Source organism: Eurosta solidaginis, chromosome 5 (genome assembly GCF_040869045.1).
Source record: "Eurosta solidaginis isolate ZX-2024a chromosome 5, ASM4086904v1, whole genome shotgun sequence".
NCBI lineage: Eukaryota > Metazoa > Arthropoda > Insecta > Diptera > Tephritidae > Eurosta > Eurosta solidaginis.
In genome coordinates, this window is record NC_090323.1 from 248,503,462 (window position 1) to 248,527,375 (window position 23,914).

At 37.0% G+C, this 23,914-nt stretch overlaps 1 protein-coding gene across 4 annotated transcripts in view; it reads left to right on the plus strand.

Moving 5' to 3' along the window:
* The window catches only part of LOC137253131 (neurobeachin-like protein 1), a 269,267-nt gene that overhangs the window by 175,170 nt on the left and 70,183 nt on the right, over positions 1-23,914 (plus strand). The gene's annotated exons all lie outside the window — the stretch shown is intronic.

Genomic DNA, 23,914 nt, shown 5'->3' on the forward strand with positions numbered 1-23,914 from the left:
AAGAATTACCTTTTTGTTGCTATTCCATTTTTTCACTATTTAGGTACATACATACATAGTGTAACTTAAACCTTATTGTGTGGATTGTTTTAGGCGCACTTTTGAAAGCTTAGTAATTTTTTTTTTTGCGCGTATTCACAGACCAAATAAAATAGTGTTTAAATTTTCAAAAAGCCCGACTTTTTTAAAAACCATGAACTATGACTATACGCCATTATGATGGTGGCTCTGAGTAAAAAGAGAAATATGAAGAAATTTTATCATTACCAACAATTGGCGCTTTGCCGCCTAGGAGATTTTGGCATTGCAGTTGCGCAAGTCAGCCTAGCTATTCCGGCTTCAACATAACTGACACAAATTGCGAACACCAAGGGAGATCAAGTCTTATTGGCGGAGGTCTTCCGCTGCGTCTGTTTCCAAATACGGATGCCGATAGGAACACTTGCTGTGCCGAACCTTTCATGAATTCCCATAACAAGACCTATCGGTCGGTTCGTCGGAGATGACCATAATTCATCGGCATGACTTTTGTATTGAAAAGGGCCATGCCATCGACTCTATACCGCAGCTATGATGAGAGATTAATAAACGTATACGCGTGTAGAAAAAAAAAAAGACGGCTAATAATAGCGTTTCGTTTGCGCGTGAAAAAAAACGGCTATCCTCGCTTAGATAATGCTTAGGAGACCCATCTACCGGCAATGGTAAAACAACTAGCTACAGCTGCCAAAATACTGCTCTCAGAATCGCCACGGGCTGTCTTCTTATGTCCCCAGAACACCATCTGCATAATGAGGCGAGAATACTCCCCATCAGGGAGAGAAATGAGATGCTGACCAAACAGTTTCTGTTGAATACCCAGAAACCTGGGCATCCCAACAGACATCTGATTGACGAACCAGCACCGCCTAGGGGCCTAAGGAGTCATCTCCGTAAGCATTTTGAGGTAATACGGCACCTGAGAACCCAGCCGTATGAAGCGGAAAAACACAAGCAGGTCCTTGGTGAACTCCATAGACAGGCGTCGGACCTTTATGTCGGGAATTGCCCGGTGAATCCAGTACTTGAAGAAAAATATCCAGAACTCGCAGAAGAGGAACGCATACTCCCCAGGGAAACGCGTGTCACTCTTGCTCAACTTCGTTCTGGATACTGTAACAGGTTAAACTCTTACCTATCCAGAATCAACCCCGACATACAAAATGTATGCCCTGCTTGCAATGTGTCCCCACATGACACCAACCATCTCTTTAATTGTAATGTGGAACCAACGCCTCTAACACCCCTTTCCTTATGGTCCACCCCTGTTGAAACGGCAAGTTTCCTTGGACTCCCGTTAGAGGATATTGATGACAATTTGTGATCGGTCGCGGCTATTAGGTGGGGCGAGCATTGCTACAACAACAACAACAACAGGACAGGGTGTACGGAAAAGCGGAGACACAACCCTCTGATGGCCATAGGGTATAACATATAGCTGAATCAGTTGCGATGAATTGTGGACACGCATAGAATACATAGAATTAGTGTAGAGGGTGAAACAAAAACAGATATTTCAGTTACATCTCAGTATAATGCGTATTGAAATTTAGTAGGACAAATTTTATGCGCAGCAATTTCAGAAGTGTATTTAAAATTTGCCGCTTAGCAATCCATATAAAGTTTAAGCGTTCGTTATTGTCGGCATCGTTTTCTTATCGCTATCGAATTTGTGTAGTCGTAGCTCACAAATTTGTTTGTTTAGCTCGTACAAAAAAAATGTACACTTAGCGCCTAAAAATATGTACCAAACATTATTAAGAGGGCTGAAATTCACCTTTCGCAGAACATGGCCACATCACATCTCCCGACTCAAAAATGATTTTCACCTAAATGAAAATCAAAAAGTTCACCACAATTCATCTTTGCTTTTGAAACAGATTGGGGAAACATGGTAAATCGCAAGACAAACTGAATTAACTCTGCAATATAGCAAACTTATGTAATTTTTCCAGAAAATAGGAATTTCGAGTAATGTAAAAACGTCTTGCGATTCACCATATTTCTCCAAATGCATGTTAATGTCGCCTATACAGATTCAAAATTAAAAGAATCTACATTGGTAAATTTATTATAGCCACGACTGGCTAAGTATATATTCCAGCCTGAAAGTATGCTACGGCTTTGATAAATGTTAACTCACAGAATTAAATTTTTCTGAAACGTTAACTAACAGAACGTTAACGGAATTTAGGTTTCTCTGCTAACTTTGATATACATATTTTTTAGATCATGTTCATACCAGAAGGTCATATGTTATAATATTCTGGCTCGTAACGACTCACAATAATTTTAATACAGTTTTCATAAATTTTCATTTTGAATTTTTGGATGCTCACAAAATATTATTAGCAGTCTTCGTGAATAGTAAAGTTTTTTTTTTAATCTGCAACGATACCCTCGCATCGGAGGAGAGAGCAGGCTACAAGCCGGGTGACAAAGCGTTTCCTTAATTCAGTTTTCGAAATTTCGTAATATACGCTCCCATATGCGCGGAGAAGATGCGTGCGTAACTAGGTTTTATCAATAGTAGCGTTCTTAGGCAATTGCTTATAATACGTGGAAACGTCTGTTGCGCTGCGGAGTTTCTAGGAGTCTGTGAGAGGATTTGCATACAATAACTTAGGTCTTCTAACCTTCCGTATGGCAATTAAGCATATACTGGGCTATTTTCTAGACCGAAGTAAAATAAATTTCCCAGTAAACTTATTTTTCACGTGCATCTAATGTCTTAAGGGTGACGGGATGGACATACTGTTACAGAATTTCCACTGTGGCCTGGGAAGATTCGTCATTATATTTTGTTTACTTTTTATTGGTTAATTCACAAATCATCAAGCCAAACAGCCCAAGATTTCTCTGGGTTTCGGACCTTTTGAGCGGCTTCTCAAGGGGTTTAGTAATCGCATGGTTACAGTTGTAACGGTATCACGATAACAGTCAAAACGGTGATAATATCTACGTTTAAGGAAATTACGGTGACAATAAATACGGTAATAATTGTTACCGCAACAATAAATGAGGGGTTCAAAACAACACAAGTCTGAAATTACAGAAGGGTTGAAGAAACTGATTGAAATTTGAGCGATTATATAAACAAAGTTCAAAACCAAAACGCAATATTTGCACCCTCAATTTTTAAGATATGAATGGGCTTTAACTTCACTTTCTAAAACCTATGTAATAATCTTCATTGGAAGTAAAAAAACAGAAAACTTAGTAATAGGCAATAATTTCATAAATTTGTTTAGTTAAACATTTTGTTATTTTGATATGAATGACTAGAAGTTGTGGGGTGGTATTCTTCTTAAGGACGAGATGAGGTGTACTTTTGGATAGTTTAAAGGGTACATGACTACTACAACTGATCATCATACGCATAAAAAACTTTGACCAATCACCTATTTCATTGCGCTCCGACTGTATTTTTCAATATGACGTACGAGGTTATTATCCCGGATAGGGATTATTGGTTGATGGAGCCGCCAGACCTGAGCGATAGGCTGCAGATATATACTGACGGCACCAAACTGGATAATAAGGTGGGTAGCGGTGTCTTGCCGCCTCAACTAGGGTGGAATCTATCATTTAGCCTACCCGATCATTGCAGCGTTTTACAGGCGGAGGTGGCTGCTATAAATGAGACCGCTGATCACCTGGGAAAGGCTGCTCACGGCTATAACCAAATTTGTATTTACTCTGACAGCCAGACTGCACTAAAAGCACTTGGATCGGTCACATGTAAGTCCAGGAGAGAAGTGCCGCTGAGCAAACTTCCCTCAGTCTGGTATGGGTGCCTGGACACTCGAATATACCGGGCAATAAGGTGGCTGACGAACTTGCAAGAGGGGCACATCCGTTCCGCTTTCGTCATCCTGGAAGGGATTGAGCATGCCGCTCGCTACCTGTAAGCTCATTTTGAAAGGGATTTTCCTTAGAGAAGCCGGTGTGAGATGGAGCAATCTTGAATCCTGCTACCACTCTAAGCTCGTGTGGCCTGAATGGGACACGAGACGCACAAATAGTCTCCTTCTTCTTGGTAGGGGGGCATATCTCTGGTGGTTGGATTTATAATCGGCCACATAGCAATCGGGAGGCATGCACAACGGCTGGGTGCTCCCTATAATGATTACTGCAGAAGCTGCACAAAGGAGGTAGAAACAGTCAAAAATTTTCTGTGCGATTGTCCCGCGCTTTGGCACAAGAGGAAGAAATCTCTGGGATCTCCCTTCTTTGACGATCTTGTGATCTGTGAACCTAAGAAACTCCTGACGTTTGCTGTATCGACCTGTTGGTTTGAGTAGGGGAGAGATCCACGTGGTATCACAATGGGACCTGTTTGGGCGTAAGTGCACTGGTTCTCGCACCGATGGCCACTCTAACCTAACCTAACCTACTTCAGCTCGGAATACTACATCAGCGGAGATACTTCATGAATAGCTATGGGCGAGAACTTTCAAAAAAATCCTAAAAAAATTATAGAGCAACGACTCAAAGATATGCGGATTCGGATCGAAAAAGCTCGCCAAAATCGATTACTGATGAACCGATAACGAATATTATATAAAACTAGAGTTGATCAGCTTAGGTTAGGTTTGGTGGTAGCTACTCTGATAGGGGAAGCTCACTTGGATAACATGGATTGATTAGCGTAAGATTTTTAGCTCTAACTTTTGCCTGTTTTTTTAGGTATTAAAATGAGACTAGGATTTATATTACTTGCTACTTTCGTAACAAAAATCGTTAACAAAAACTTGCGTGTTGACACAGCAGGTACTCAAAATACTCGGAAACATACAACGATGATAAATATACATATATGTATAAGTTTTTTTTGATTAAAATTTAGTTTTACTTTGCCTACTTGAGAAACGAAAAATTTTAAACTTTCCAGTTATCTGTCAAATTTGATTGCCTTGAAATTACCGTCACGAGACTCGCATAAAGATGACAATGGCTATGTATTTGTTAAATGAATGTATGAATATGATTATGTGTATTAGGGTGGGCAAACAAAATTGCTTTTGGTATATTGAAGGTATTGTTTAGAGGCGCCTCATAAAAATTCTATATAAAAAGTGTTCCAGGGCTCTAATCCTTAGTACCCAAGTTATAGGAAATGAAACGGTCTACAAAAAATTTCTGAGAAGACTTTTTGCAAAGTTGATTCAACCTCAAATTGTATGTGTTGAATTTTTGAAAAACTACTTTCAGACCTTTTTTTAAGGCCACAAAGGGCATCTCGAGCCCTTAAGCAAGTTTAGTGTAATCAACAAAAATATTACAGTAGGAGGCGCCGTGAAAGCCAAAAAGGTTTAACGTTTTAACGTATTCCTCAGAGAAATTGGTTTACATTGCCTTCGTGGTAAATCACTTAACATTTTTATGAAATATTTTTTTGATGTGTCAACATCTTTGCTCACAGTAGGTATGTATTGTGTGGTATTGGCATGCTGTATGGGGGAATATAGAATGTAAACGTAAGTGTTTTCAGTACAATGTAGCGCAATGAGCGAAATCACGAGGACAAAAAGTCAAATCAATGATATATACATGTTAGGCCGGGTCGATTTGTGGGGAGGCAAAAAAAATCGCCCATTGCTCTGCGAAAATCATATTCTAGGGATCAAAATAAGAAAGTTTGCCGAAGGAACCATACGTCTAAAACGAATTCTGACCGTTTTAAAAAATGAAGGTATCACTGTGACACAATTTCAGATCGTAAAATTGCTTGTGTTGTTTTTTTTAAGCCACCACAAGACACAGCAGGTAGAATTGAAATTGCCCCTACCCAAAAGTTCGACCCAAAGGGGGGGACATCAGAATTCGTTTTAGAGGTATGATTCCTTCGGCAAAGTTTCTTATTTTGATCCTCAGAATACGATTTTCACATTTGGCGATTTTTAAATCGACCCGCCCTAACACATATGTATGTACATATAAAGGGGAAAGTGGAACGACAAAGCAAAAGAAGTGAATGTAAAGAAGTTGAAATAGAAAATGTGGAAGAAAAAACTGTATATTAACGGTGTCGATAGTGAGGTGAAATATATCAACGATGCTAAGCAACGAAGGTAAAGGAAAGAAAAGGAGGGGAAAATATTTGAAGTCAAAATTGAAGTCAAAACCGCAGCCGGATGGCGTGTTATTTGTTATCGAACTGTTGACAGTTAGTTATCGATGAACTATCAGTTTGTTATAGTTGTGTTATCGACGAGGTTTAGACCAGTTGTCGATTTATTATCGTATTTGCTATCGATAACAAAGATTATCAATGAGTTAATGATTTTTCGTCTACGATTCATGGGTTTGTTGTCGATTTACTTTCGAAAATTTATTGATATGTTACCAAAAAACTATCAACAAGTTATCTATTTATTATCGAGTACCTATCGATTTTTTTATTGAAAAGTTATCTATATATTTAACGATAGGTTTTCAAAAAGTTATAGATTTGTTACCGAAAAGCTATCGATTTATTATCGGAGTGTTACAAATTTGTTATCGGCGCGTTTTCGATCTGTTACCAAATAATTATCGACTTATCATCGAAAATTTATCGATTTGTTATCGAAATGAAAATAAAATAAAAAAATTTAAGCACTTCCTTTATATAAATGGACAAAAATCAGCGAAAAATGTCTCCTTATATAAAGACATATTCTTGCTAAACTTTGATTTTTAGACAAACATGAAAAATATTTATGAGAAGTAAAAATATAAAAGTGGAGCGCACATTACTTGGATTCGAAAGTTGGTGGGAAAGGAGATAGTATTAGTCAATCAATTGCGCTCCAATTTTATATTCTTACTTCTCATAAATATTTTTGCAATGTCTATGTCATGTCATGCTTGAGCGTGTTCAGAAAGTTTTTTTACGATTTTCTCTTCGATCTTTAAACTTTTCTGAACCAATACCTTCGTATGAATCTCGATGCCTTTCAATTGCACTAAACACGCTTGGAAATAGACGTTCCATTCTATCTTGCTCATTTGCCATTGGCATTCACTTCTTGTTAAAATTCAGTTTAATGTACCATGTAGAAACCTCGGACAGTTTGAACCCTTAAAAATTGGGTTTTCCAGAACTATTTATGGTGTAAATGCTCCTATTTCTAGGGCTTGTGCTGATCTAAATACGTGTTTTAACTCCTCAGGTGCTGACTACACTCTTCCCTACGCTGCCTTATTTAACAATTTAAGATCTTATTTTTCTTAGGATTAAGTTAATGTAAAAATTTGCATAATATAGTCTGTAAGAATCTATAAATTCAAAGACTCAACTTAAATAAATAAATAAGTAAAATTTAAAAATGAAAGTTTAGCTAGAATATAAGGAGACATTTTTCGCTGATTTTTGTCCATTTATATAAAGGAAGTGCTTCAATTTTTTTATTTTATTTTTATTATCTCCTTTTGTTCTTTTGTCACGGCGTCTTAACCTATCTGTGAAGTTTCATATTTGTAGCTCAATTAGTAGTTACTTAAAAATCGATCTCAAAACTCCAAATTCTTATCTAAATATTTCGATCCGTGCGCCATCTAAAGGAATTGTTTCCCCTTTTCTTACATTTTCTCGGTGTCTTAACCTATGTATATGTTAAGTTTTACGCTTGTAGCTCAATAAGAACTTACATATAAAAATCAATCCCAATATTCCCTCCGTTCCGTTTGATTTTCCTAAATATCTCAGTCCGTGCGCCCCCTAGCGAAACTTTTTGTATTGTGTCATCGACCTCTGAATTAAGCTCTAAATTTTTACCCTCTAGCTCATCGCGAAGTTACTTAAAACCCGGTTTCAAATTTCCAAGTTATTATCTAATTTTTTCGATCCGTGCGCCAGCTAACGGAATTTTTTTCTTCTTTTGTTCCTTTGTCACGGTGTCTTAACCTGTCTCTGAGGTTTCATGTTTGTAGCTCAATGAGAAGTTACTTTAAAATTGATCTCAAAACACCAAATTTCCAAATTCTTATCTAAATATTTCGATCCGTGCGCCACTTTGCGGAGTTTTTTCTTTTTCTTAAATTTTCTCGGCGTCTTATCCTATCTGTGAAGTTTTACAGTAGTAGCTCAATGAGAACTCACATAAAACTCAATTCCAAAATTCCCTCCATTTCGTACGATTTTTCTAAATATCTCATCCCGTACGCCCCCTAGCGAATATTTTTGCATCGTGTCATTGGCTGTCATCGACCTCTGAATTAAGTTTGAAATTTCAAGTCTCAAGAAGTTACTTAAAAGCTGCTTTGAAAATTTTCAAATTCTTATGTCACGGTGTTCTAACCTATGTGTAAAGTTTCACGTTTGTAGCTCAATGAGAAGTTACTTACAAATCGATTGCAAGATTTGTATGAAAAGCGGACAAACATTCAACCGACCTAATATAAAGGAAGTAAAATTGTCAGTTTGTTATTAAAAAGATATCGATTTTTTATTGGCGTGTTGTCGGTTATTTTTGTTGAAATTGCAATGCATTCAAAGCTTTATAACTCCGATGGAAAAAGAGTAAAAATTTATTTGGTTCGCCACCCTAATGTGCCTACAAAGCTGTGCGCACTATTTGATTTCAAAGTGATGACAACGAATAAATTGTTAAATATTAAATGTTTGAGTTTCAATGCGTTATAATCTAAATTAAATTAAATAAAAATGTAGTAAAGGAAAAATGATTAAAGGCTTATCACAGCAGGCCCACCGAATCTAATCTATGTACTTACGCCTACTTTGTATGAAATATGGTACATAGACCTTTCATGTGTAATTGATGAATATCATCATGACTTGTGATTTTTATATGTAGACGGCTGAGTGGAATATCGGCCTATATCGACCGCGGCTTCTAAAACGCCCCACCTCAGAAAGGTTTTAATTAACGCATATTGCAGAATTGTGTTCCAAACACACCCTATCTAAGCCTCAGTTCAATACAGTTTGGGACGTTCATGAAAAAAGTTCCGAGTTAAAGGTCTCCTATTCGAGATATGTGCTGTGCAGCAACTTAAAACTACACAACGAATATGAGGGTCTTGTGAATGGCGCGTTTTCAATTTCAAATGATGTAGGTACATTGTTGTTTCAACAATGTATCTAACAAGAGTACGCACATAGATTTTTTTTTACATAAGTGCCAACATAAACACCCATTACAACAATTTTAATCGTATGCTTCTATACACGAGATAATAAAATCACGTGATTGTCGTACCAACGGAGAAACGTTTTATTTCTTCATCAGTCGTTCCATATCTTCATGCATATGTATGTATGTATGCATATGCCATAGTAATTAATCACTCATAAAATGACCCGACTTGATAAGAATGCAAATGCAATAATTTCATAAAATTTACTCTGCCTGCACATTAGGGTACCCGTTATTTACCAAGTCAGTTTTCTTTACGACACGTCCCTAAGCTTTAGGTTAAAACTAAAACCGTATTATCTAACGGAGAAAAGTTTGTTGGTGGTAGTCAGAAATTTGTGTTGTACAAGTAGGCTTTTAATTCTGCTGTTTGCTAACGTTAACACTCTGTTGTCAGGTTAGATGGCAATTTCCCACACTTTCACTGAGAGACATTTTTCTCCATTGTGAGCGCCCTCAGTGAGTACCGGGTGGCGGCACTTTCGTCCAACCACATTACTTCCTAATGGCCCTCAACGAACCACTTGCTTTCTCTCATGAACTTAAGTAGTATTGCAAGACGCACCTTTCCAACCTCCGCCAGACTGTCGAAAAACCGTGTGTACAGAAAGCTATGCCGTTTAAACGTCCTTTTGTCATGTCATCAAATATCGTCGCGTGGCCGTATTCGGTGGATTTCCACATGTTGAGGCGATACATGTGTACACAGATAGTTCCAAAGTAGTGGAAGGAGTAGGGTCTGCGGTATACTGTGCTGATCCGGAAATAAACAGATCCTACAGGCTGCCGGATTACAGTAGCGTTTTCCAAGCGGAAATAGTAGCCGTAACCAAAGCAGTAGAAACCCTGGAAGAAAATAGCCCAAGCTGCAATCGTGTTAACTTTTATATTGACAGTCAAGCAGCAATTAAGGCAATAATCTCGCATAGCACAGCATCTAAATGCGTGTTAGAGTGTAAGCAGTCCCTGGAGAGAATCGGGACGGGGAGAAGCATACATCTATATTGGGTCCCAGGGCATATGGGAATAGATGGGAATGAAAAAGCGGATGAACTAGCTAAAAAGGGCGCATTCCTTGAAGCTTGCTCCGTAGACGTCCCAATTAGACTGGGCGAGATTAAGCGAAGGCGAGAGGTGCACATGATCGACCAAGCGTGGGCTGCAAAGTGTCGAAGATTTTGTGTAGGTCCTACATCTTTAGACTAACAAAGTTGCTTCTATCATTAAGAGGAGAGGACTATAGACTCATAACGGGTATTCTGACTGGACACTGCCTTCTGGCGTCACATGCCTTTAAATTAGGCTTAGTCGGTGATAGCAGATGCACGAAGTGCGGGTTGGAGTAAAAAACTATCCAGTACATTTTGTGCTCAAGACCTGCGCTTGCCAGGCTAAGACTCCAGCTATTAGGAGCGATACAGCTAACAGGTCTAGAAGTAGCAAGTGGAATGGGTCCTAGAAAGCTTCTAGTATTTGCCAAGAGGACGGAGCTATTTTATAACATATGTCCTGGTTTCTGAAAGGGTTTTTCAGTTTGGTGGTTAAATAAACTTCTGGTAACACTACGGAATCATTCAGTCCATGTGAGGTCCTCATGGACCGGCCAGTTCAATCTAACCTAACCTACGTTCTCTAATAATATGCTCGATTCCCTTTCCTATCGAGTTCGTGTGGTCATATTTTATAACCCCTACCTCTCTCTGTACCTTAAAAAGAATGATACAGCGCTCCCTCCCTCTCTAACCTCCGTCTATCAATTGGCTTACATTTGAAAGAATTTCATATACTACATTTACTAGACGCAATTTTTTCCTATTATCGAGTATTGAAATCGGTACAAGCATTGCCCTACTGCTAGTCAATAAATGAATGAATGAGAACCCGAAGCGTGTTACAAAATATTTGTTGAGTTTGTGATAGTTAGTCAATCTTAGATCTTCATTTTTTCAATCAAAATCTACAGCTTGTAGCATAACGCCATTCTTAGTGTAGTCACATGGCGCCCAAGTAGGCTGATATGAAACGGACGTAGCTGTAATCAGAGGCTTTCTTCTGTTACTAGCTCTTGCTCACACCACCTCTTGCATGAATCCGAAAAACTCGGAATGCAGCTTACATCGCGTAGTGAAAAGCCAACTTGGACTTTTTTAATCGAAAGAGGCCTTAATTTTAAAATATGTGTTTTAACTGACGGAGTATCGTTGTGGAAGGAACCAATCGATGTCGGTTATATTTCATCAAATACTAGACCGCGTTTGCTTTTTTAATTTTTATTGCCTAATATTTACTTACGTCAAGAGATAAGCTCTTCATTCTTCAATTAGTACAAAATACATCTGTTGACATATGCGCACCTTATTTATTACATTAGTTTATTACATTTTGATGCCGCGCAGATTTAAAAAAATATTCCACAACATCTACATAATCTGATATTGTTCATAGTCCGGCCTCTTTAGTATAAATAATATAAGTGTGGAAGAGGGCCCGTCTCATCAACAAAGAGGCATGATGACATGTTTTATAATAGGAATATTTACTACTTCAAAAACCACGACCTATGAATGAAAAATGTGCTCTTTTTTTACTAAGTTAATGTGCTCATAAAAGCTCAGCTTCCTAATGTTTGTTGCTATTCAGTTTATGCGTCGCAGTTTTTAACAAATCAAAGCAAAGATCACTCGACTACATATTAAAATAACTAATAATTTACTTAAATATGTATGATAGTAAGTACGATTCTGAAAGCTGAATAGCAGAGAAAATTACCATAGCTGCCGCACACTGGGGAATTTCGAAAGAATTATTCACAAACTTTAAAATGTTGAAAAATTCAAAATTAACTACAACGAAAATTGAATGTATTGTGGCGAATATTGACATCACTAGGCTGTTAGTAAATAATCACGCAACAACAAAAACATGAAGAAAGCCACACTTGTGTAAATGAATACATCAGTCATCATTTACACACATACATACAAGGCAACGAAGAAATATTTCACACACGCACATGTGGTCATCAGCCGAAGTTGTTACTCACACATACACACGCATATATGTAGCTCAATTACCAAGCAGGAGATACAGCAGTTCTAGAAGGCGAAACGTCTAGACTTTAGTAGAAATATACGAATGAAGCAACGGAGAGTATAATAGCAGCGCAAGCTGAGTAATAACGAATCAGTTTGATTTAAACACGCTATTAGTTGTGAAGTGGGGTATAATTGTGAAGTACTCCCAAGGTAATCTAAATAAGTACTAGTTTGCGATACTGAACAGTGGAGTGATTTATTCAACAGTTTAGCGATTCGAACGTTAACATAAGGTTTCGAATAAGCGGAATTTCCCAAAATTCGTTACAGTATTATTGATTGATTCATTATATTATTCATAGATACATTTATCAATTACTTATATACTCAACTTCGAACCAATCGAACTTTGTACGGTCCGTGGGAACCACAGTGTTGCCAGAAGTTTGCCGACGATTTTTACTAAAAACCCCTATCAGAAATCAGGACATGTGTTATAAAATAACTTCGTCCTCTTAGCAAATGCTAGAATCTTTCTTGGACCCACCTAGCTAGGATTTAATAGCTGTAGTCTTGACTCGCACTTCCTACATTCGCTATCACAATCGATTAGTTCTACATTTTTTACTAATGACTAAGGAAACGAGGTTGGACCTTTTAGATTTTTTTTATGAAACACGGAAGCTGGTTTCAATATACCTCGAAAAATGTTATTATATATTATTTGCCACTTCTTACTTGTTAATAAATAATACTGAAGGACCTACTGCCTATATTATTTTGGACATGGGGGCTCCTTACCCTCTTGGATTTTCTTTGCCTCTATGACGTCTGAACAGCAGGACGAATTCGAAAATATACAGATAGACAGTAGTCTGGAAGGACCTGGCTATATTTTTTGAAAACGGGTGAGGTGTCCCACGTCCCTAGAAAACGCTAACTTTTTAATGGTTTTTAAATAATCTTTGGGCCTGAATCACATTAGAAGGTTGGACGGCAAGCAAGTAGGCAAGCTTGTTTGTTCCTTTCATAAAATATTTCTCACCTAGTTCAAAAGTATAATCGTAAGATTGATGAGGGTAACATCTTGTCCAGAAAAATAAGCGCCATAAGTCGCCCCCTCCTCAAGAGCAATATCTTTAGCAGTGGTTATAAATCTAAGTCTTTTAGTCCTGGGCAAATAAAATTTGATACCTGAATCATGCAGATCGAAGTATGCATTCTCGAAAAGGTAAGCGTCGGCACCTGCTTCCAAATTATTCATAATGATCACGAAATGATTCGGCAACAATCTCAAAAAATAAGTCAGAATGGTGGTGAAATAATCCCGAAACGATCGCGAAAATGATCCTGAAATTGCCCTCAATGCAGTTCATATACCTACTTATGTATTTCTGAACCGATTTCGGAATAATTTCAAAATAACACACGAAATAAATTTTAAGATGATTTCAAAGCGATGCCAGATTAAATCTTACAAACTGTTTAATTGAACAAAAATGGTTTACTAACGAAATCAGTTAAGGCATTAATCAAAACATGAATTCAATAATTAGTATTTGAGTAAAGCTAAAAAGTATTGATTTAAATTGTTTGAAATTATTCGGCTTATATTCCCTTTAATTAACCAAAATTTTGATTAGTCAATTAATCAGTCAATGAATCATAATCTTCAATTTACTTGAGCAATCAAAAAGGGGCCTTTTCAAAGTTCCTAAAATTATGATTAAACAATATTATTAAAAAATAATAAAAAAAAAAAAATGTAAGTTAAACGGTTTTATTGAAAACAATACTTACATGAAGTAATAATTAGGTTGGTCCTAGGTACTAGTCATCACACTCCTCATCAATCTAGCGCGTTGATCAGACAATTAAATAAAAGCGTTGGTCGCGTGCAGAGCTGGGTAGTAATGATTACTTTAGGTAATCAGTACCCGTCGATTCCCCATTACATGTACTTGAGGAAAGTAATCAATTCCTTTCCTCCATAACAAAGGAATTGATTACATTTCAATTCCTCAAAAAAAAATACCATGATTCAATCACAAGAGGTTTGCTCGACAGCCAAAATTTTTGACAATTCCGGCCATCTTGCTCCCAAGTTGAACTGACATCCCCTGACTGTGTTGCTTCTTGGCAAGTTTGTTTAAAAAAATGAGTTAAAGGCAAAATCTTAGAATAAAAATATATTTCAGCAACACTTATATCTATTTGACGATGTAATTTTTATTTATTTAAAAAAAAAAAAAAGAAATTGTTTTGATCACATGAAAATTGGTAAGTTTAGACAAAAATTTATAATGAAGCAATATACAAGAACTATTCTTGATTTTGCAGGTGTTAAGCATTACGAAATACCCGCTGCTGCAGTTTAATTGTTGTGAATTCGATTGCTTAGTTTGAGGTAAGACAATTAATTGTAAAACATAAATTCAAAATTTATTCGTGACCATTTTTCAGATTAATCAAAAATAAAGGACACCCATCCAAAACCATTGTGACGGTGAGTGACCGGTTCTGCACATTTTAAGCACACATATTAAGGTATGCATAAGTAGTTCACTTTCAGTTTTAGCCTGTTTAAATTAGTTGAAAGCACACACATACACTCATGGACAAAATAAGAGTCGTACACACCTTTGATTCTTTATCATTAGAAGATTTTGAATGAAAACCAATTTTGTGTAATAATATTAATAACTCTAGTTACATATACTAAACATATGTAAGTCATTATAATTTATTAATTTTATAACTGGCAGTGATGCGCATCCCGTGATACTCGACCATATCGGACCAATTTTCGAAATGAACTTCTTGAGGATAGGGCCGAACCTGAATCCTTAACGGCAATCGTGATACCGGATTGGACAATTTTCAACAAACCGACGAACAACTAACATTTGCGAGCGCAACTTGTACAGTTTCCACACCCTAGGCATATTGATAAGGTAGTAAAGCTACGCCTAATATATTATTATTGCAATTGGTAAACATTTTTATTTATTTTCATGTCTTATGGGGGCGTATCGCCTTTTACAACCAGGCCGTGTTGTGATTTTAGAATTAAGTCACCTATAATTATATTATAACATATAATGAAATAAATGGATAATTATTTAACACACAATATATATTTCAGTTAAAATAACCAAGTTGTAGCAAATATTTTAAAATTCACTTACAACTAATTTACTATATTAAAGTAAAATTTAAATTAAAATGTTAATGAAAATATTTATAATAAAATCACTTTTTCCATTGAAACTGTTCACGAATATTTGAAGGTTTGGTCATATACTGTCGAATGGTTGAAGCGAATTTTCTCCAATTCGCATTCATAGCACCTGTGAAAATCTTGTCTTGCTTACCGGTGCACTTAACGGAAAATGTGAGCATACAAGAATTATGTATTTGTAAGAAATTAATACAAAGTACATATGAGGTATTCCATCCCATTTCGACCAATTTTGAACCCGACCCCTTTAGAATTGGCTGAAAGTTTTTCTTCTTTTTCTAGCTTACGAAAGACGTTTTTCAGAAGTTTTTCAAATTTTTTCAACCAACTCAAAAAAAGTTATTTATGAATTTTAAAAAAAAACACCGTTTTTGTTTTCAAAATGCTATAACTTTTCAAAAATTTACCGTTTGGGATCTTTTTTTTGTTAATTTGTTTTTAAATGTACTTTTCGGAAAAAATACAAAAAAATTTTTAAAGTTTTTTTTTTGTAGTTTTTCAGTTTCAGCACTTTGAAAACAAAAACGGTGTCTTTTTTTTAAATTCATAACTTTTTTTGAGTTGAGTAATGCACTGCAATGAACTAGTCAAAAACCAATAGCCGGCAATCGCGGGCGCGCTTCTTTTGGTTATCTTTGCATACCAATCGTGTACATACATATATTTAGTTTGAATATATGTATGTATATTGAAACTAAATTCATTTAGTATTAAATGTTTGTAAAAATTGAATTGTGTAAAATCATTAATAACTAAAGAAAATTTTAAAAACTGAAACTATAACGTCTTGCAAAAACTAAACAATCATCTTTTTATTTGTGCAAAAATTAGTGCAGTGCAGCGAAGAGAGGCCAATTATTCAGAAACAGTAATATGATTATACATATGTACTTATTTATTTTGTCTGTGCGTGTAAACATACTTTAAAATGCAAAATTGATAACTATTAATATACTACCTTTCTTACTAGTCTACTACCATTCTTACCATCATGGGGAAAAGTTATTCCCCTTTTTCCTTCCTACAGAAATGCAACCCGGAGTGATTTTAGAATTTGGGAGTGTCAAAGCTCTGCTGTCAGTTGGAGAACAAACCTGTAGTAATTGAATCATGAAAAAATACCAAAAGTAATTTCGTTTTTTGAGGCTCAAGTATAAAAAAATTTTTGTTTGTAATTGAGAAAAAAATACTTTGTTGAAATGTAATTTCTGCCCAAGTACTTTTGAAAGGAATTGGAAATGTAATTGAAAATTTTCCAATTACATTACAAGGAATGGAAAAAGTACTTTCGAATTTCCCATTCCTCAAAGGAATTGCAAAAGTAATTGAAGAATTCTTAGTGTAAAAAATATTTTTGCGATTCAAGTGGTGATCTTATGAGGCCATTGTAACCTTTTGGATCATAAGAAAATGTTTTTAAAACACAAGCACTGCCTTCCGTGACTTGCAATTCAATTCTTCTCGCCATATATGAGGAGGGTTATGGTAAGATTGTAACATCGTAGTTTAGATTTTCTGTTGAATGGCCGGCCAATTGCTTTGTACGTGGCTAGCAATGCTTCTTCATCTTTTCCCCAACTGCTACTGGCAAGCGACTTGAGGATTTTGTTGCGGATTTGTACTTTAGATACAACTTCGATGGCATACTTATTGAAGGTGAGAATGTGACCGAATGTTGCTCCTAAGATATTTTAATGGCTGACAATCGGTAACGCAACACCATCGACGTCAACGTCCAATATTCCACGTCGCAAAACAGTGACCGTGGATTTGGCCGGCTAGGTTCGGATAATTTGCAGTTTATGTTTTTATACAAAGGGGAAAGGGTGAATCTTCTATATCTTGGAGTATAGTACCGTGGTTGACTGCGTCAAACGCTTTTGACAGTGCTGGTAGTGCTATATATTTTGCGGAAGCCATGCTGATGAGTGGCTAGGCGAAGATTCGCACTAAACGGAGCAGGAAGGTTTCTAATGTCTTCGCTACTGGCGAACAGAGTAATGCCGGTCGTTATAACTCACCTTCGTTAGCCAGTTTCCCAGGCTCGAAAACGTGCGTCAGATAGCTTTCATCAGTGCCAAGATGTTTTAGCATTGTCATGACTACTCCATTTGGACCTATTGAATTAGAAGGTTTGGCTCTTTTCATGGCTTCTTCAACCTCTGTGCGGTGATGGTAACGGGTCACACGTTGTGTTTGTGTCTATGTTCACCTCATCCGGGGAATTAAAAATTCCGGGCATTAAAAAATACCGGCAAAAACCGCTCACGCATCTCTTCGAGTCACAAGAGTTGTATCGCCAAAGGCGATGGATAAATTACATAGGCCGACAAAATTTAACCAACATTCAGACCCAGATACCGGACTGTATATTTTCGAAGGTTTATGATGCTCTGAAGGTTTAGAATTGCTCTATCAGCTCCGGTTTTCGAGATATACTAACCTAAAAGTGCAAAAAACACCGTTTTTGCCCATATTTGAGGTTATGTAGTCTTGCAGATGTTTTCTTCCACCAATATTAAAGGATGCCGTCTTTAAATACAAGTCTTCTTCTTTCAAATGGCGTTGAGTTTGCTTAAATATTTTTTTCCTGAGATCGCATTTTGAAATTTTGTGGTGTGGTAGGGGTGGTTTCTAGGGGTTAGGCACTTTTAGGTTAGGATATCTCGAAAACCAGAGCTGATAGAGAAATTTTGAGGCCAGATTTCGACTCATAGCATGAAAATCCTTCGAAAATATATAGTCCGGTTTCTGGGTCAAAGATGCTGTCGGCCTGTGTTATCATTGTGTTTCTTTTTGGGTTAGATAAGGACTTTACAGAATCTTTTAATTAATTTTTAAACATATATCAGGTGAGCTCGAATCATAGCGCTGAGCCTGGTGATATTGCAGCACAATGGAAATCAATGTATAGATTCCAATGTCCAACCCTGTGCCGGTATATTACCGTGGAGATTTGTTACCGTGGAGATTTGCGCTTTATCCACCACCTCGACCTTCGCGTTCGCGCCTTGGCTCTTGAGGTTTGGAACCACTTCCTCCAGCCACATCATGTTCGTGATACGGAAACTATCATCTTCACACCAGGGGCTTACGTGGTTATTCCGTTATCATCTTAAGTATTAAGCAAATAAGCTCCATTTCTACAGATCTCCACCTTTCAGGTGATGTCCTTCCTATGACTTGCAGCTTTCGAGGTAGTTGCTATCTCGCTATTGGGGCCATCTGTCTTACAGCTTTAGGCCTACTTATCTTGTCTATGCGGCTGCCCTGCCTCGCGGCTCTGGGACTGAGTCCGCTCAGACTCTTGAAAGCAAATTTTTCGCCTTCCGCCGAACGTTGCCTCTTCATTCTGCCATTCGACACTTCTTCCACCTCGTACCGGTTGCAGTGCCGAGAGTTTCTCTCAGCAAACCTTTTGAACTGCCTTGGACCTACTTCTACCGCCTCATGAGCCCATTCATCGATATCCGTTTCTGTTGGGTCGACCACTGCTCCCAGGCGTTGGACAATTCTTAGTGCTGCTCGGTACTGCGACAGGGCTCTCTTACTTCCTCTGCCCAGTACCCTCCTCTACTCTTCTACTCCGTTTTCATTTGTATGCTTTTCCAACACGAAGTTCATTGAATCAGCCCTACTTTCGCTCCCCGAGTCCAACGCATCGCTTAATGCGTTTTTGTCGTCTTTGGTTTGTGACTCAGCCCTCCCATTATCGTCGTCCTTATTTCAATTAGATAATGAGTCGTTCATCATGGTCGCACGACAACCTACCCGACAGGGCGGGCTGAGCGGTTCAGTATTATGTACGGGGAAAGAACCCTAGCAGCGCCCCTTACTGTGGTAAGGCCATCAGTACTTCCGGAGTGGCCCGGTATTGGAAGGCTTCGTTCGAATTTATCCTCTGGCTGCAAATCGTCCAAAAGGCATGGTCCGAATAACACCCTGATTAGGGGGTTGGCAGTTCTTGGTCACCGACATTCCGCCGTCCTCCTATGAGGTGAAACGGCGTAGATGCCAGTCCTAAACCGCTGCACCTCATAGTCGGGTATACTCAAATAGTGCATGTTCTGTGCGGAAATTTCTATATACAGAAAGAGGCGTGGCTACTGACCGATTATGACCATTTCTTTTTTTTGGAAAGCTTTCCTATCATAGCAGAATGCGGTTTACCAATTTTCACTCTAATAGTTGTATTGGAACGAAATTTATTGCAAAAATCCACTGCAAGTTCACCATTTATACTACGAGATTTTCGATCTAGTTTGTTTATGATAAATTTCTAGTATTATTAACAGAAATTTTCAAAAGTCCATAAGGTTTTAAATTTTAGGAATCCAGGATAATCGATTGGTACCAAATTTTTTTAATTCGGATAAGTCGTTTCTTCGTTATCAAGTGGGACTTTTATTTCGGCCTTAAAAAATAAAAGTCTTGATTTAACTTTTATATCGGGACTTTTATTTTTAAAAGTCCGAGTTTACCTAGTTCTATCGGACTCAAAAAATAAAAACCCCAAAAATAATTTTTTTCTTCATCCAAATATGTTTAAAGTCCAAAATTAATAGTTTTGCAAGGACTTATAAAAGGAATAACAGTTTCAGCCCCTGGAATAATGGGGATACCATTACTTAAAAACTCACCAATTTTGCGTAACTCCTTATTGCCAAAAGCGAGGACAACATCGTATTGTGAGGAGGTGGAAATGCAAATATCCCGACTTAAAATCAATGAGGCACAGAAGAACATCTGACCACTAAACTTTTCAAACAAGGAGGCGAAGCGATGCATCATTTCTATGCAAACTTTTAAATATTAAGAAGCATTTGGCATTGAGAAATTTAGTAGCACCTGGTGCCGCTATACCTTAGCTACACTTCACCTCAAATGCTTCTAAGGTTTTATACGTTTATACGGACGATTTGTCATTGTCTGCTTTAATATTATTTATTACAATATGGTTCAGAAGAGGCAACTATTGATGGATCAAATGATCAAGAATACGAGAAAAAGTTTTCCGGAACATTATTGGTATTTACGTTATGCCAGCTGAATGAATCAAAGAAAATTAAAAAGTATGCTGCTTACCTATAGCCACTACCCTTTGATAGCGGAGGAAGGAGAGGAGATCCCTTACCAGTTACCACTCAAAAGAAAAATCTGATGAAATAATGAAAAGTGTGACCCGAAAAGTCACCCACATCAACCCGTGTAAGTTCCTATACACTTGTAGTTTTTCAATTACTTTCGCAATTCCTTTGAGGAATGGAATGGGAAATTCGAAAGTACTTTTTCAATTCCTTGTAATGTAATTGGAATATTTTCAATTACATTTGCAATTCCTTTCGAAAGTACTGGGGCAGAAATTACATTTGAGCAAAGTATTTTTTTTTTCAATTACAAGCAAAAAAATGTTTGTACTTGAGCCTCAAAAAACGAAATTACTTTTGGTATTTTTTTTTTTGAGGAATTGAAATGTAATCAATTCCTTTGCCGTGGAGGAAAGGAATTGATTACTTTTTCCAATTACTGAGGAATGTAATGGGTAATGTAATGGAATTGAATTTACCCAGCTCTGGTCGCGTGAAATTGCTAAAAATGTGAGGCGTAGCATAACCTGATTAAGGGTCAGTTGGTCTTGCTTATGACTATCAATAGAAATTTGACGCGTCCAACGCTTTTATTTAAGTGGATGATCAACGCCGTAGATCGATGAGGAGTGTGATGACTAGTACCTAGGATCTACCTAATTATTTCCTAGCTTTTAGTATTATTATTACTTCATGTAAGTATTCTTTTCAATAAAACAGTTTAACTTAAAATTTATTTTTTTTTTATAATTTTATTTTCAAGTTTTTAGTCTGTATTTAATTGTCTATTATTTCTCATTCTATTTCGTTCATTTAGTGACTCATTATAACAAGGACTCTTTCCTGACAATTTGTTACAATCTAAGTCCTCAATACATAATCCTTCCAAAACTTTACTCGATTCTGCGCCACGTATGCTAGTCCCTCCTTCAACTCCAAAATATTTTGATGTCACTTCTATTTGTTCCAAATATGAGCCAAATCGGACTTCATAGGACGCTTTCTATTCATGTATGTATTATGTGTTCCAAATCGGACCACAAATACAATTTTTTTGAATATCTTAATCATTGCGCCACCTAGCGGCGATTTTTCTTCTTCCAAATGTGAGCCAAATCAGACCACAAATACGATTTTTTTGAATATCTCGATCATTGCGCCACCTAGTGGCGATTTTCTTCTTCCAAATGTGATCCGAATCAGACCACAAGTATGATTTTTTTTAATATCTCGATCCTTGCGCCACCTACCGGCGATTTTTCTTCTTCCAAATATGAACCAAATCGGACTACAAATACAATTTTTTGAAATATTTCGATCCATGCGCCCCCTATCGGAGTTTTTTTCCTATTATTGCATTGTCATCGGGTTCTGAACTATATTCCAAATTTCAAGCTTGTAGCTTATCGGGAAATTACTTAAATTTCAATTACAAAATTCGTGCCGGCCAGCCAGCCTGTCAAGTCAAGCTCAATAAAACCGTTTAAAAAATTATTATATGTTGCCTGGTTTTGAGTTGTAAGCAAGTATTTAAAAACATTTTTTACGAACTATTAAAGATTTTCGGGTTTCAAACACGTTTTTCAACTACAGCTTTTGTGATTTAGGTTAATTTGAGGTTGAACTGGGCGGTTCATGAGGACCTCACATAGACTGAATAAGTCCGTAGTGTTACCAGAAGTTTGTTTTAACGACCAAACTGAAAAACCCTATCAAAAACCAGGACCTATGTTATAAAATAACTCCGTCCTCTTGGCAAATACTAGAAGCTTCCTAGGATTTAAGCCACTTGCTGCTTCTAGATCTGACAGCCAGGGCCGTAGAGAGAAAATCCGGCCCGGACTAAACAATTTACGGGCCCCTATAAAAAATCCACTAATACATTTGATTAATTTAAATTAATGACGGCTCAGTAATTAATCATTATTGATGGATTACATCAAAAAAAATTTTTCCAACATCAGCTAAATGATTTTTGGACTAAGAGCTGAAAATAAAATGAACACAGAATATTTACTATTTATACTGTTTTATTGTAACGTGGAAATAAAATTCTCTTTTAACAGCTACGTATTGTTTTAAATAATCTTTTCTAGTTATTTGGTAACATTTTAGTACATTTCTGATAAATATAATGATGATTATAAATTTTAATTATTCAATATCAAAGAGCGGCTTTTCTTGCTTTTTTCTCTGCAAAATTTTTTATAATAATATCAAAATTTAACTATCTTGCCAAAACGGATTCAACACAAATCGTGGCAAGTCCTGAAACTCGGCCTTGAGATGAACACGATCTATGAAAGTTTTTGATTCTTGCAAGAACGCTGAAAGAACGTTCTGCACTAGCTACAGCGACAGGTATAGTGCAAAAGATACGTAAAGCAACACAAATGTTGGGGAAAATTATATACAGATTTTGAACATAGATGGCATTTAGCAATTCCAATGGTAACAGACCTTTATCAAAATTTGCTTCGTAAATGTGTTTCAAGTGAATTATTTCGCATTCTAAGCTTTGAGAAACGACCGACTTGTATTTTTCGACAAATTTTGCTGCACTCGCCCGAACCGTAGTTTCATCCATGTCTTCAAATTGCCACAAAAAGGAAAACGTCTCGTTCAAATTTCTCATAGCTGCAAAACGTTCAGTAATGCCAGTGATTACCGAATCAACGATCAGCAAGAATGCATTGTTTTTAGAATCAGACTCTGGATCATCGGTAATTATCTCATTTTCATTATCTTCAAAATGTCTTTTGGGTTTTCTCATTCGAATGTCCGGAAACTTTGGCGAGATGTTAAATTGAATAGCAACTGTTTTGCATTCGTTTAAAATTGTTTCCCATTGGTTCGTGACCAACTTCAAATCAGCAAATAAGGCATCTAGATGTCGGGGTTCCCCCCATAAATTCAGAAAACAAAAATTCAGAAACACATTTTCAGAAAGCATTAGTCAGAACCATTTTTTCAGAAAGACAAAATTCAGAGGTCAAAACTCAGAAGTCAAATCTCAGAAGTCAAATTGCAGAAGTCAAATTTCAGAAAGTGATCAGACGACAGAAAAAACATTACATTTTTCTCAAGTAAGCCCCTTCCAACCTTTGATTCGGGGGGATGGTATAATGGTGTGAAGATGATAGCGTGCGACAACATCGCGAGCTTGCGGTGGCTGGAGGAAGTCGTTCCAAACCTCCAAAGGCAAGGCACGAACGCGCGGTTTGAGGTGGTGGATAAAGCGCAAATCCCCACGGTACCAAAAGTTAAGGTATGGATACCATGCGTGATGAAGTCGGAGGATACACTGCGACTTCTGCAGAATCAGAATCCGAACATACCGACACAGGATTGGAAGGTACTTACTGTATC